Below are 14,903 nucleotides of genomic sequence, written 5' to 3'. Positions count from 1 at the left end.
TTTACAATTGTTCAACAAAATTAATATTTTACAAGAAAATGCCCCTAAAGAACTGTTAGCTCAGAAGCAAGAACATGGTGTTGAAATAGTACAAAAAGTGCTTGACATGAGAGGTTTGCAAGTGAGAGTGTTGACCAATCTTGAAAACTTGAATGCTGAAATGAAAGCTATCAATGATCAAACACCTATGCCAAAGTTACAACACACTGTGAATTTAATTTTAGATAAGGTATAGACAAATATTCAAGAGTTTGATAATCAAAATTTAAGGCATGAGAGCGAAGGAGGAGCGGCTCTAGAAAAAGGAGAAGAAGCAGCTTTAGAAAGAGACTACACAATAGAAATGACAACTAGACAACATAGAGAATATTATGGGAGCTACTAGATAGAATCAAGGAAAGTGTTGCAGTAGGTACTATGACATTGGAAACACCAGTTAAATTGGTCTAGTTGCTGATTAGTTGGGTTGATTACTTCATTATTATATGATCCAATCATAATATTAGTTATTATTTTGACATACATGAAAACATTATTATTATTCATTATTATATATACATACATACATGAAAACAACAATGCACTTTCTAAGAGTTTACAATTGTTCAACAAAATTAATGTTTTACAATAAAATGCACCCAAAGAAATGTTAGCTCAAAAGCAAGAGCATGGTATTGAAACAATACAGAAAGTGCTTGACATGAGAGGTCCACAAGTGAGGGTGTTCATCAATCTTGAAAACTTGAATGCTGGAATGAAAGCTATTGATGATTAAACACCTATGCCAAAGTTACAACACAATGTGAAGTTGATTTTAGATAATGTAGAGGCAAATATTCAGAAGTTTGATAATCAAAATTTTAAGGCACCAAATTGAAGGAGAAGGAGCAGCTTTAGAAAGAGACTGCACAGCAGAAACAACAGCTAGACAACATGGAGGATATTATGGGAGTCACTGGATAGAATCCAGGAAAGTGTTGTAGTAGGTACTATGAAATTGGAATCACTTTCAAGTGTCTTTGAGAATTTACAGTCTAAATATCAAATCCTTATAAGAGTGTTTCAGGTATTGGCACAGTCTCCCTGTGATGATTCCAAGTATCAAATGCTAATAAGAGTGTTTCAAGGTTGGTAACCACTTCAACGTCCTATGCATGGTTTAGAGGTAATGTCATTGTGGCAGAGACTTCTACAAGGGAATGAGCCTCATGATTATGACATTTACACGTAAGCAAAACTTTCTTCTTCAACTCCTTACACTCAAATCTTCACTAAAGTTATTCTTCAAGTCCTTGCATATGCAATTATATCACCTTGGAAAACTATATTTGATCCTACTAACTGGGAATAGCTGATTGTTTATTTTATTGTGCCTAATCTAATGGTAGATCTATAGGAATTTGTAATCAACCTAGCTAGTCAGCAACTAGACCCATTTAAATGGGTTATGGCTAGTTTCTTTCTAAAAATATTTGCTATGATATGTTTTTGTAAAACTTCTTCCAAACTCTACCCATTTTTCGTGGTCTACATTATTTTTGTGGAGGATCTTGAGTTAAGTCACTTAGCATGGGTTGAGTGAGTTTTGTTCTTTTATTATTTGGATTTTCTATTATGTATGCAACTAGATCAATTTTTCTTATGTGCTAAGATGTAATAAGAAACTTTTAAAATATCTCTAAATATACATGTTTAGAAGGAAATACAAAGAGATACCTATTTAGAAGAAAAAGAAATGAACATTTACATAGCTCCCTTGAAGAAAATTGTAGAGCTAGGGCACGACAACAAAATTGCAGAGCCAAGGGAAGACATGGCAAAAAAATTGCATCACAAGGGCACACATGGCAACAAAATCACAGAGCAAGGGCGTGACAATGAAATCAAAGAGCAAGGGCACAACAACCAAATCGCAGAGCAAGGGCACGACAACAAAATGCAAAGATACACAGCAATGAAATCGTAGAGCAAGGGCATGGTAACGAAATGCAAAGATCATAGCAATGAAATGCACCAATGACAAGGGCACGACAACATTCACACCTCTCCACCCTTGTTCAGAGCTCTCCACCCTCTTTCACATGCAACTCTTCAAAATCAAAACAAATGGGGAATGATTTATGTTGTGCTTTTTTTTTTTGTTTATACTCTCAATGTCATCATAATTATGATGCCAACGTCACTATTGCAATGACGTCAAGGATAATTACAAAGGAAAACATGAAAATGACCACAAATTACACTATCGTTGCAAATTGTTGTCGTAATTGACCCCAAATGTTGTAGTGCATGTAGGTTATTGCTAGATAGTTTTTGAGTCTATATGTAGGGATTGTTAGTTCTCCATCTTAGGGTGTTGTAACTCCAACACTAGAGTCATTGGCTTGGCAAGATGCAGCTGCAAAGGTGGAAGAGGGCTTGATTATGGTGAAAAAAGAAAAAAATATATAAAATGTCTACACCCTCTTTTGATATGACCCTTTGATCTCATATGGGTAGAAATAAAGGAAAAATCTAATGGGTCTTGTTTTGGAGTGTGGGGGTTGAATTTCCCATAGACCCTTTCTTTTGTTTTTGGTTGCATGTTGATTTTTTCATGCAGTGTTTGTTACAAGTTGTCGGAGTTTGTTGTTAAAACCCTCATCTTATAAAAGGTTTCTTGTCCTTCAAAACCTATTTTGCAATAGTTAAAAATATTTTACGATATCTTTCTTTAAATAAAAAATTTACTTGAAAATTGTATAATAAAATTAAAATCTTACTCTTTATGATTAATAAACAAAAGTATTGTTATATTTTAATTTAAATAAGATTTAATATTTTTAAATTATAATTCATTTAGTCATGAATGGCCATGGAGAGAGAGACTCAAAATGTTATTATAGTGTGAAAATAGGTATTTAATATTTCATATTTAATTTCACATCAAATGTTACTTTTAAATTGTAGTTTCATATTTAATTTTACATCAAATATTACTTTTAAATTGTAGGTATCCCTGTCATCACTCTTATTCATTTGTAACCACCCACCACAAAGAGAGAGAGAGAGAGAGAGAGAGAGAGAGAGAGAGAGAGAGAGAGAGAGAGAGAGAGAGAGAGAGAGAGAGAGAGAGAGAGATTTGTGTTTTGTGTTTGCGAATTTCTAATGTTAACTTCAAATTTATAATGTTAATAATAAACAATTTAGACATAAAACATTAGAGAGTGATTAGAGGGGATTAGATACATTCTCATGTTTGTATGAAAAATATGTAACATTGAAATAATTTTGTTAAATGAGGGAATTCAATAATTCTTTTCTCCACAATTTGTATATGTTGTTGGAATAATATGAGATTTCCAATTAGATATAAGAAATTAACTCACACCCCACTTTCCCACTGGAACAAGTGGGACCCCCTCTTTCCTTGTTCTTTGTTGCCTTGTGTTCCTTCACTTTGGTGGGTTTTAGAAGGTTTTGTCATCTAAGCCTCAGGGAAGTCAGATTGTGAAGACATTAATGATACTTAAGAGCCTAAATATTGAAGTTTCCTTTTTCCTGCATTTTAATTTTTCATCTTTTATTTTCTTTTTTCCTTTTGATTTTTTTTCTAATTTATGAGGCGTCTTAATTTTGAGGGTTCAAGGATGGCAATGGCATTCAATATGCACACTCCTCGAAATCTATAGTTTCCCTCAAGAATTTTGAACAAATACTTGAAAGCCAATTTCTTAATTTTAGGGGTCCCAAGAGCTTTAAGCCCTAAAATGGGTTACTAACCCTAACCTTCAAAACTTATAAAAAATTGGGGGATGATCTTCAAAATATTTTAAGGATACCACATCCTTGAATTTGAAAAGTTTTGGGAATGCCACAACTTTGACACTCAAAACATTCTAAGTTATTCTAATGTACAAACCTTGAAATATATGATTTTCACAAGAGAGGATTTAAAGTTGACAAAGTTGCTTCTGATTAGATCTAAGCGAGATAAAATATGAACTCTTGTTCATAGTGTAGTGGTAATGGTACATTTAGGTAGTTTTTTTTTTTTATCTTAGTTTTCCTTCTACTCTTAGTTAGTTAGTTCAATAAAACTCTTGAATGGCTAATGAATCATGTATGTTGCGCAAACCTTATACATCAACAAAATCTAGGAAATTTTGAACTGAATCTTCAAAACTACCTACCTAGAGCTTGCAGCAAATCTTTGAATCTATGGAGACAAATTTTGGGAACATTTTTATGGTTTTCCATTTGTTGGCAAAGGAGAAATGCAAGAGTAAAGAACGACCACAATTTCACTATTGTGGTAATGTTTCAAATAGATAAATTTCTTTGAGATGCTTAATTTCTTGTCTTCAATCATCTTCGTGGTTATTAAAATGATAAAGCTTAGTTTTGTTGATGTTAAATCTCAAGTAAAATGCAAAAAGTGGATTTGACCAAGTTCAATTCTAGCTACCTAAACTTGAGTTTTAGCCTATAATTTTCTAAAGGCACATTTCTGCATGAATTAAGGTCATCTCGCATTGTAAATTCATGGAACTTAGTTTTTATTAAGTTAAAGCAAGTTTTGAAGGGGCCCTAAAACCTATACAAAATAAGTTATAGAAGGAATTGAACACTAAAAATAAATATAATCAAGACTATTCTCTAGATAAAACATGGAAGAACAAGATAGGACAAAACCAAGAATATGGGGGAAGCAAAAGGATCTCCCCTACAACGACATGACACTGCATATGACAAGAAAATCTAAGAGAAATCAAAATGCGGCCCATAACAACTAAACATCACTAAGATTTCCCTTTAGATTTACCCTTATGGTCAAAATGAAGGGTCATATCAAATGAGGGTTGAGATGATATAGATTTATTTCTTTTATTGTAACCCAACGCTCTTCCACCTTAGCAATAGCATGATGTTAAGATATTGAATCCAACATAGAAGTACCCACACCCTCCAAGGAATGACCAACAATGGTAGCAAGGACAACAAAAGTATGGGAAGGTGAAACAAAATCCATAGATCTAGCATGGACAACAAAAGTAGCAAACCTAGCATAAGTCTTAGAAGTCAAAGCAGTATCAACAGCAATCCCAAGGGGACCAAAAATAGAAACTCCAACAATAGGAGCAAAATGACAACCATCATCCAAACCCCCAACAAAAAAACTCATGGAGCTTGTCAATCAATTTTGTGATAGTTTAGAAGTACATTTACATAGTTAAAGTGTTACTTAATTTTAAGTTGACCCATAAATAATGCCCAAAAACCCTAGTTATAGGTTTAACAAAGTGAAAATTTGAAATCTATTTATCACTAGATCTTAGAGGTAATAAAGTTTAATAAATTTTATTTGAACAATATAGACATATAGTGTTGCATTCTCAGAGTGTAATTCTAGTAACTATGCAAATTTTTATCTTAAAAAATTATGTTCAAGAGCCATGTTCAAAATATTTATCCAACAAAACATTTAATTGGTATTAGTTGTTAAATACTTTCTTATTGTGGTGGATAAGTTGATTTAATCATTCCATTGGTGCATTGGAGGATATTATGTCTTGCATATGTGCATGGACAATATGGCTTTTCAATTCAACGAAATTTGAAAAATATTTAATTCTATATCCTTTGAAGATTACATTATGAATTATAGTAGTTGTGGATGTCTATCTTATAATTTCACAATTATGTGATTGAATCTAACCTTCTTTATGCAAGCCAAGTTTTTGAATGATTGATTTCCTTAGGTGGTGTTTTTTTTATTTCATTTCATATAAATCTCTTGTTAACCCCCTTCATCATTTTTTAGATCTAATTAGTTAAAAGTGGATTTTCAACAACTTGGTATAAGTCATGCCAATATAATGCTTAAAATGTTCAAACTTGTGCAATAGATGATTGAAGGAATCTTCTCATACATTGTTATCTTACTTGGTGATCTCCTTCTGCAGTTGACTATTTGTCAACTTAATACCAACAACCCCTTGTATATGTAGTGCCTCCACCATTTGACTTTTGTTAGTTGTCCTGATAGATGCAACCTTGTTGATCTTTTGTTGTGATGGATCATGGTTTTGACCATGAGTGGTCTACACAGTTGAGGTGTTTGGATTTACGTTTTTGTATCAATTGCTTTGATTATGCTTTTGACTAATCTATGAGATTATGATATGATTTATGGTTCACTAAGGTTTGTGCCAGTGCTTACCAGGATCGATGTGGTATCATGAGGTTGTTCTGTGATTACCCTAAGATGTGTGCAGAGATTTCATTTTGTACTATTACCATGCTACACTGGACTAGGTTCCTGTAGCAGTGGGTAGTCATGTTTATGACTGTGTTCACTTATATCTTTTAAGTTCCTTTAAGTGTTGTTTAAACAATCATTATTAAATGCTTAAGTAATTAGAAATGGATTGTCCATGTTGGATTATTTGGTTATGTGTTGTGGACATTTACCTTGTTATATTTTGATCTAAGAGATATCTATTACTTATGTGATGTTTTATATTTGAGAGTACCTAAGGGTTAGATGTTATACTTTGATTTCAGTATCATAGATTTTAGACTACTATGTTGTTCAGTTGATCATATTGCATGACGATGGCATTTTGAGATGACAGTGTGTTTTTATGATGATATTTGGTTATTTGGTATTTGGACATACCTCTGATTATGTTAGGTGATGGATTTAATGCTATGGTTATTTACCTCATTCCTACATTGTTATGCTTTATGTGAATGTGAGTGATGTAAATAGATTATTTTAATATAAACTAATAAGTGGTTAAATTAGGTGATTTAATGCATTTATTGCTTCAACTATGTTATTATATGCAAGTGCACTTGATCGTGTTGTTTAGTGTGCAGGATTTATATCCCTGGCAGTGGCACATGGAGTTAGTGATTCAGCCTTTCATATTTTACCAATGTCATCCTTGTATGGTCGATGTATCCTTATTTTAATTGTTTTGTTAAACCTTTTGGTGATTATTAAATCTAAACTCATTTGCATTATGTGATTAGACCAGTGAGCATGTCTGTGCATTTAGAGGTTCGCATTGTTGCGAAAGTTGTTAAGGAAATTTTTGTCTTTTTGGGTTTTTGGACTTTTATTTGATTTATTTTAATTTCTGCTAGCTTTACCATAGATGAATTCCTATTACTAAGAATAGCCTATTTTCGTTTGGGTCGATTCGAGGTTTAACTAGGTTGGCTAGTCATTTGCCTTAATCAATTATTCACTCGAAAAGTGAATAAGTATCCAAAGAGAAATTTAATTCCTCGCTTCACTTTTGAATTAGAAGGTTCAAGAGTAAAACCCAAATTCCTCTTCATGAGGATTTACTGTTTTGTTCGTTGTGGGAACTATGGGCATGGGATCCTCACAAGGTTGAGCTCGAGGAAACCTTGGATTACCGATATTTTGGGCCACTTCTGCGAGTGTTTTATTTTCTGGTTCAAATTCTCATTTTGCCCTTTTGGCTATGAGGTAGGGCTTTCCCATTTTATTGTTTCTGCTCCGTTTCTACTTCTATTTTTGGTAGCCATTTGTTTGGAGGCTGAGGAGTAGTGTTCCCCTCCATTTCTGTATGCTAGTTCTACCCAGTTGGGCAGGTACGAACATTTCTCTATTTTACAAGATGAGGGTTTGGGATTTTGCACCATTATGCTAGCCATTTTTGCATATGATGTCTGATTCTATTTATTTTTGGATTTTTGGGATTTTTGTATTCAAAGGTCAAATGGGTTTTAATTTTGGAAGTTTTTCAAAATTTGAGATTTTTACCTCGTTTTACGTGTCACCTTGTTTTATCAAATTTTCTTGGCGCAATGTGGGTCATGGACTTGGATGATCCATTCGAACATCAGTCAGACCACTATTGCACTTTTTTGTTGCATTGGGATGCATGTCGCATCCGTACTCTAAACTTTGTGTTCGGTTGAGTGATTTTCATACCTATTGTTATGGTTTCTTTTGGACCCTTGTTATTGTTTCGTGGACACTGGGATTTGTGTAGAATCCATGCTCCCAGATTGAGGTTGGTTGAGTGAGTTCATGATGTTTGGTCTTGTTGCATCATTGGGATTCGTGTAGAATCCATACTCTCAAATTGAGGCCGGTTGAGTGATTTCATGATGTATGATTTTATTAGCTTTGGGATTCGTGTAAAATTTTTCCTTCTTGTGTTGCTTTCAGTTGGGTGTTTTCTTTGCATTGTGTTCTCATCCTATCCTTGTGTTGTGATATTCGTGATGATGGTGCGTCACACACGAGTACGTGCATGTACAATTGTCAGGTGACTTGCGAGGGCTGATCTTCTATGGTACTTCTGAAAGTTATGATCATTGGGGTTGGGATGGGAGTATGCATGCCCACAGGCACTTTTTGTAGGAAGAGCATGGGTAGGGTAGGGTAGCATATGGAGGGAACTTCTATCTCGCAGCCTAGTGACCTCAGTCCCATAGGGTTGGCGGAGGATAGGAACTTTTAAATAAGTGATAACTAAATAAAATGTGTGAATGGTAATAAAACTTAAGATAATAAAATGTTGTGCCAAGCCATTCCATTGAGGGATGTCAAATTCACATGATCCAAGCTTGGGCTTTTGTAATGCCCCCTTTCTAGCATTCATAGCATGATGTTGTCGTTAGCCTATTTCCCCACAGTCCCGTAGGCTAACTAGGACATTAAAGGGGCTTAGAGGCCATTTGGCCTAGACAGTTTCAGTTGCAGGTCTTTCTGAGGGGTTCTGAGGCAACTTTGGGCATACTTACTATTTATAGTAAGTCATCTTGGACATGGCCGGACATTCAGTCACAGTGGTATGTCGATGGTAATTGTTTAAAATCGACAGGAAGACTTATTTATCATTGATAAGATTTGTTATGCATTGATAAAGCCATTTTATAAAGTTAAATTTAAATATTTAACTTTATTAATGCATAGACTATAGTTTGTGGGAAATATTTAAATTAAAAGAGTTCCCTTTATTTTTATAACACATTGGAGACATAAGGTACATAAAGGGAGTTATGTTTTATCCCACATTGAGAAAATGAAGGATTGAGCTCTTGTGAGAACACTATAAAAGAAATGGAAGAGCTTTTTTTTTGTATGCTTGGATGAAGATTAATGTTATGTTGCTAGATATCTGATTATCGGGCTTGGAGGACGGAATCCCTCTTTGCTAGCATTCTCTTCGCTGTTGGAAGACATAGTCAGGAGGATCAAGGGTGTTTTCACTTTAGGAAACACATTGGGTTTCATTTGGGGCGTTTGCATAAAGAAATTTACAAGGGTTTGAGGTGCAGATCTGAAGTTAGTTATTGCTATAGTGCCGCATGAACAGTATTTTTGCTACAGTCGGCATGAATAGTATTTTGCTACAATACGTCATGAACAGTGTTGGTATCAAGTTTACTTTTTTTTTCGGCTAATTAGAAGTTTGGAGGGCTGGCCGACTACATCTGCAAAATACTACGGCAACTAATTCCAAGTTTCTTCTGTCAAATTTTGATATTTTACATAATAATTGTTGAATACAAGTCTGAATAGTTGTGGCACCCTTTAAGGCAGCTGTAAGTGCACATCTACATTTAAAAATCACCCTTTATTAGCAGATTGAAAGAGTTTCCAGATTTTTCATATACTATTGAATGTGTGCCAAGTGTTTGTGAAAATGTTATGATGTGTATTATGCATTTTAATGTCAATTCATAATTGTTCGTAAATCTACTCATTGGAAAGCAATTTATTGAGGAAATCAGCTTTATGAGTTTGCATACAAAGTGTTTGACAATATTCCTTAAGTTAAATTTCTGCAAGTCAAAGTTCAAATCAAGGGAGCATATTACAGTGGTATCAGAGCTATAAGTCCTGCCATCCTATGGAGGTCTTATAGGAAATTTGGGACTGGCGGAGAGAGGAGAAAGTGTTTGATGAAATGTCAAAACACTAAAATCAGAGCATTTATGTTTGAGCATGCGACAGGGGCCTTATAATTTCCACAATACCAAAGCAAGACAAAGTAGGAGTTCACACCTGCAAAGCAAACAATCTAGTTCATCCGTACAGGGGGGTATAGAATCCAGTCATACAGACACAGCGGAGGTATTCTTTGATCAAGACAGCAATATGGGTGACTGAGATGACAGGAATACAAGATTAGGTGGAGGCGGGAATGCCGGTCCAGAGCCTGGAGAGGAAAGATTCTTACAGTTATTAGAGACCTTGGTACAGGGTCAGCGAGTAGCAGAACAAAGGGCACAGGAACAGAATCAGAGATTGGATCTTATGATGCAGATGATGGCTCGTCAAATGGGGTTGAATGCTAACATGGGTGGAGGAAATAATCAGAATGGTAACAATCAGAATGGAAATGATCAGGATGGGACACATAATGGAGATGAACAAGTTGGGAACAATTTCGATCATGCACCCCAGCGAGCTAGGACAGTGAGTTCAAGGCCAATGATTCCTACATTTCCTCCTAGAGCTCCAGAGCAGCTCGTACCAGAGCCCCAGATTACTGATATACAGGACCAGTTGAGGAGAGATTGGGAAGCCGGAGGGCCAGATTTTACTGCTGCAATTACCTTTAGGGAGTATATGGATGTGCGGATGAAACATATGCCACGTGGACATGACAGGAACCAGAGCTATGAGCTACGGAAGAAAGTAGGGAGACTTGAGTTACCATATTATGATGGCTCAGGAAAGTCTACAGCAAGAGCTTGGGTTCAAAAGCTTGACACATACTTTCAATTGAACCCTATGCCCAAGGAAGAAGCTATTAAGTATGCAGCAATTCATCTGGATGGGTTAGCATATGAGTGGTGGCATCATGGTATGGTCACTATGGGACATGCACACATTACCTCATATGTGGAGTTTACAGAGAGGCTGATTGAACGTTTTGATAGGAAGGATCCAGAACTCCATTTCAAGGAGTTAGCTCAACTTAAACAGTGGGGATCATTGGAAACATACATTTCAGAGTTTCAGAAACTTGTAGTGTTAGTCACAGATGTATCTGAACGGAGGATACTAGTTCTATTTATGGATGGGTTAGCTGATCCGTTGAGAGGGTGGATTAAAGCTCTCAACCCTCCCACTTTGCAGGAAGCCATTAAGAAAGCTCGTGACATGGATTCCTCTTCATCTTCAAAAAATAAATTCCAAGCAAAGAGTTTCCCTTCAAGGAAAGATAAGGACAGGAAACCTTTTCAAAAAGAGGTTCAGCCAACTAAGGAGGAAAGTAAGAGGTTGGACAATGAGACACTTAATGATCTCAGGAAGAAGAAGCTTTGTTTTCATTACAGGGAGCCTTGGGATTTGTCACATAAGTGTCCATTGAAAGCAAAAGTTAAGCAGATGGAGTACCTTTCAGCCGAAGAGACAGTAGATGGAGATTCAAAGCAGTCATCCGAATCAGATGGAGATGATGATAGTTCTTCACAGGAGGAAGCATGCGGTGATAGCACGATAGCTCAATTGTCAAGTATACAGGAGGCTATCACTTTCAAAGTTAGGGGAATCTTGGATGGATAGAGAGTTGTGGCACTCATTGATACAGGGGCGAAACATAACTTCATTGATGAGAAGTTTGTGACACGCAGAGGGCTACATACAGAGGAGCATAGGGGATTTAAGGTGATGGTTGCCGATGGCTTCAAAATTGAATGTACCAAGAAAATCTCCAACTTGCAGCTTCGTTTGGGAGATTATGACATGACAGGAGATTTCTTTGTGGTCAACATTGGTGATCAGGATATGGTGCTTGGGATGAATTGGATGAAGTCTCTGGTAGAGTTTACATTTAACCTTGAGAAAATGGAAATGAGGTTTGAGGCAAATGGTAAAAAGATAGTGCTCAGAGGTTTGTCAGATGGGAGACTTCGAGTGGTGTCACTCAAGAGGATGCAGAGTTTCTTTAGACATGATCAGGTGGAGTGGGCAGCAGAGTTTAGAGTAATGCCTGAGATGACAGAGCAGCATAAACTAGAGTATCCACCTGATGTACAAAAAATAATAACCAAATATACTAAGGTGTTTGGTGAGATACCTCCAGGGAGACCCCCGGATAGGGGAATCGAGCATGTTATTGAATTAGAGGAAGGGGCTAAGCCAATTATCATCACACCTTACCGCCATCCGAAGAGATATAAGGATGAAATAGAAAAGGCAATTAAGGAGTTGATTGACATGGGGCACATATGGCCAAGCAAAAGTCCTTTCGCTTCGTCAGTAGTATTGGTGAAGAAGAAGGATGGTACAATGAGGATGTGCATTGATTATAGGAAGCTAAACAAGAAGACAATCAAGAACCGATACCCTATCCCGCGCATCGATAAGCTTATTGATGAATTGCATGGTGCATGCTACTTCTCAAAGATTGATTTGAGATCCGGCTACCATCAGATACGGTTTAGAGAGGTGGATGTGGAGAAGACAGCTTTTAGATGCCACTATGGACATTTTGAGTTCTTAGTCATGCCCTTTGGGTTGACAAATGCCCCTGCCACTTTCCAGTCCTGTATGAATAGAGTGTTTAGAGATCAGTTGAGGAAGTTTGTGTTGATATTTTTTGATGATATACTGATATACAGCCGTACTTGGGAAGAACATTTGAAGCATATTAATACAGTGCTCAGTATTCTAGAGAGGGAGTCATTATATGCCAAGATGAGTAAATGTGAGTTTGGGATGACAGAGTTGCTCTATCTAGGGCATATTATTAGTGCAGGAAGTGTTCGAGTTGACCCAGACAAGATCAGGGCCATTCTGGATTGGCCACCACCGAGGAACACTTCACAACTCAAGGGATTTCTCGGGCTTTGTGGGTTCTACCGCAGATTTGTGAAGGGATTTTCACAGATAGCAGCACCACTTACAGATTTGACACGAAAAAATAGTTTCAAGTGGTCAGAGAGGACTCAGGATTGTTTTGACAGGTTTAAGGAGCTGATGAGTACATGTCCTGTTTTAGCCATTCTAGATTTCACCAGGCCTTTTGAGCTGCAGTGTGATGCCTCAGGAGAGGGCATAGGATTTGTTCTCATGCAAGACAAACATCCCATCGCATATGAGACTAGAAAATTACGAGGTGTGGAGAGAACCTACAGCATCTATGACAAAGAGATGCTAGCAATCATGCACGCGCTAGCTAAGTTCAGGCAGTACTTAGTGGGAAGCCGATTCACAGTAAAAACAGATCATAATAGCTTGAAACATTTCCTTGGACAGAAGGACCTTAATGACAGGCAACAGAAATGGGTGAGTAAATTACAGGCCTATGATTTCGACATAGCCTATGTCAAAGGGAAGAAAAATATTGTTGCAGATGCTTTATCTAGAAGGCCTCATTTGCTTGTTGTTGGGATAGTCATGGATGATTGGAGAGAGATGATCTTGGCAAAATATGCTAAGGATAGTTGGGCATCTAGCATTATTGAGGGAGCTATTCAAGATAGTCGATACACTGTCGTAAATGATCTGATCATCTACAAGGAAAGGATTTATTTAGTGCCCGGGTCTGCTATGAAGCAGAAGATTTTGAGGGCATTTCATGATTCACCAATGGCAGGACATCCCAGATTCTTTAAGACATATCGACAGGTGAGAGAGCGCTTCACTTGGAAAGGACTCAAATCAGAGGTGCTTCAATTTGTTAGGGAATGCCCTGTGTGTCAGCAGAACAAACAGGAACATTCTTTTTCGGGTGGTTTACTACAGCCCCTACCCATACCAGAAAAGAAGTGGGATAGCATTTCCATGGATTTTATCACAGGCCTCCCCAAGGCACAGGGTCGGGATTGTATCTTGGTTGTGGTAGACAGATTGACGAAATTTGCACATTTCTTTGCAATTTCGTCTACATATTCAGCAGCACAAATAGCAAAACTATTTTTTCGAGAGGTATTCAGACTACATTGGATACCACGGAGCATAGTCAGTGACAGAGACAGCAGATTTATGAGCCACTTTTGGTAGGAGTTGTTCAGGTTATGTGGAACAGAGCTCACTCTGAGTACCAGCTACCACCCCCAAACTGATGGGCAGACAAAGATAGTGAACAAATGGGTTGAGGGGTACCTTCGAAACTACATTGCAGGAGAGCAAAAGGCTTGGGTGAAGTGGCTACATCTAGGGGAGTACTGCTATAATACCTCTTTCCATATGTCTATTCAAATGTCTCCTTTTATGGCACTGTACGGGTATGATGCTCCTAATTTTTTGGATTTGTTATTTGGGGACAGCAGGGTGCCTAAGGCCAAGGATACTTTGCAGGAGTGTCAGGACATTATGCAATCCTTGAAGGAAAATTTGCAAAAGGCACAAAATCAGCAGAAGCAATATGCTGATCAGCACAGGGTTGAGAGGTCTTTTGAGGTGGGAGATATGGTTTACCTCATGTTATAGCCGTATAGACAGTCCTCTCTCAAGAAGAGTGGAGCAGAGAAATTGAAACCACGCTACTATGGACCGTTCAAAGTAATCAGGAGAGTGGGTGAAGTAGCTTATGAGTTGGAGTTGCCTGCAGTAGTATTGCCACCTCTGTGCATAATGTGTTCCATGTGTCACGCCTTAAGAAGGCATTGGGTCATAATGTGTTGCCTTCAGTAGTATTGCCACCTCTTGATGATGAGGGGAAGCTTATCTTGGTTCCTGAGGCCATACTTGACTCCAGGGAGAGGGTGCTTCGCAGGAGGACTATCAGGGAGTATCTAGTGAAGTGGAGGAACCTACCTGTCGAGGATGCTACTTGGGAAAATGAGCAGATATTGCAGCATCCAGAGTTGAAATTGCTTGAGGACAAGCAATTTTGGGAAGGGCGGACTGTAATGTCCCCTTTCTAGCATTCATAGCATGATGTTGTCGTTAGTCTATTTCCCCACAGTCCCGT

The 14,903-nt window shown here is 37.2% G+C and overlaps 1 protein-coding gene across 1 annotated transcript in view; it reads right to left on the bottom strand.

Annotated features, from left to right (window-relative positions):
- The window catches only part of LOC149570174 (Acid phosphatase/vanadium-dependent haloperoxidase-related protein), a 101,418-nt gene that overhangs the window by 496 nt on the left and 86,019 nt on the right, over nucleotides 1–14,903 (bottom strand). The gene's annotated exons all lie outside the window — the stretch shown is intronic.

Source organism: Cupressus sempervirens, chromosome 3 (assembly GCF_028749045.1).
Source record: "Cupressus sempervirens isolate cs-2001-9-10 chromosome 3, ASM2874904v1, whole genome shotgun sequence".
Lineage (NCBI taxonomy): Eukaryota > Viridiplantae > Streptophyta > Pinopsida > Cupressales > Cupressaceae > Cupressus > Cupressus sempervirens.
The sequence above is the reverse complement of the archived record's forward strand: the minus strand, read 5'-3'. Positions and strand labels throughout refer to the sequence as shown.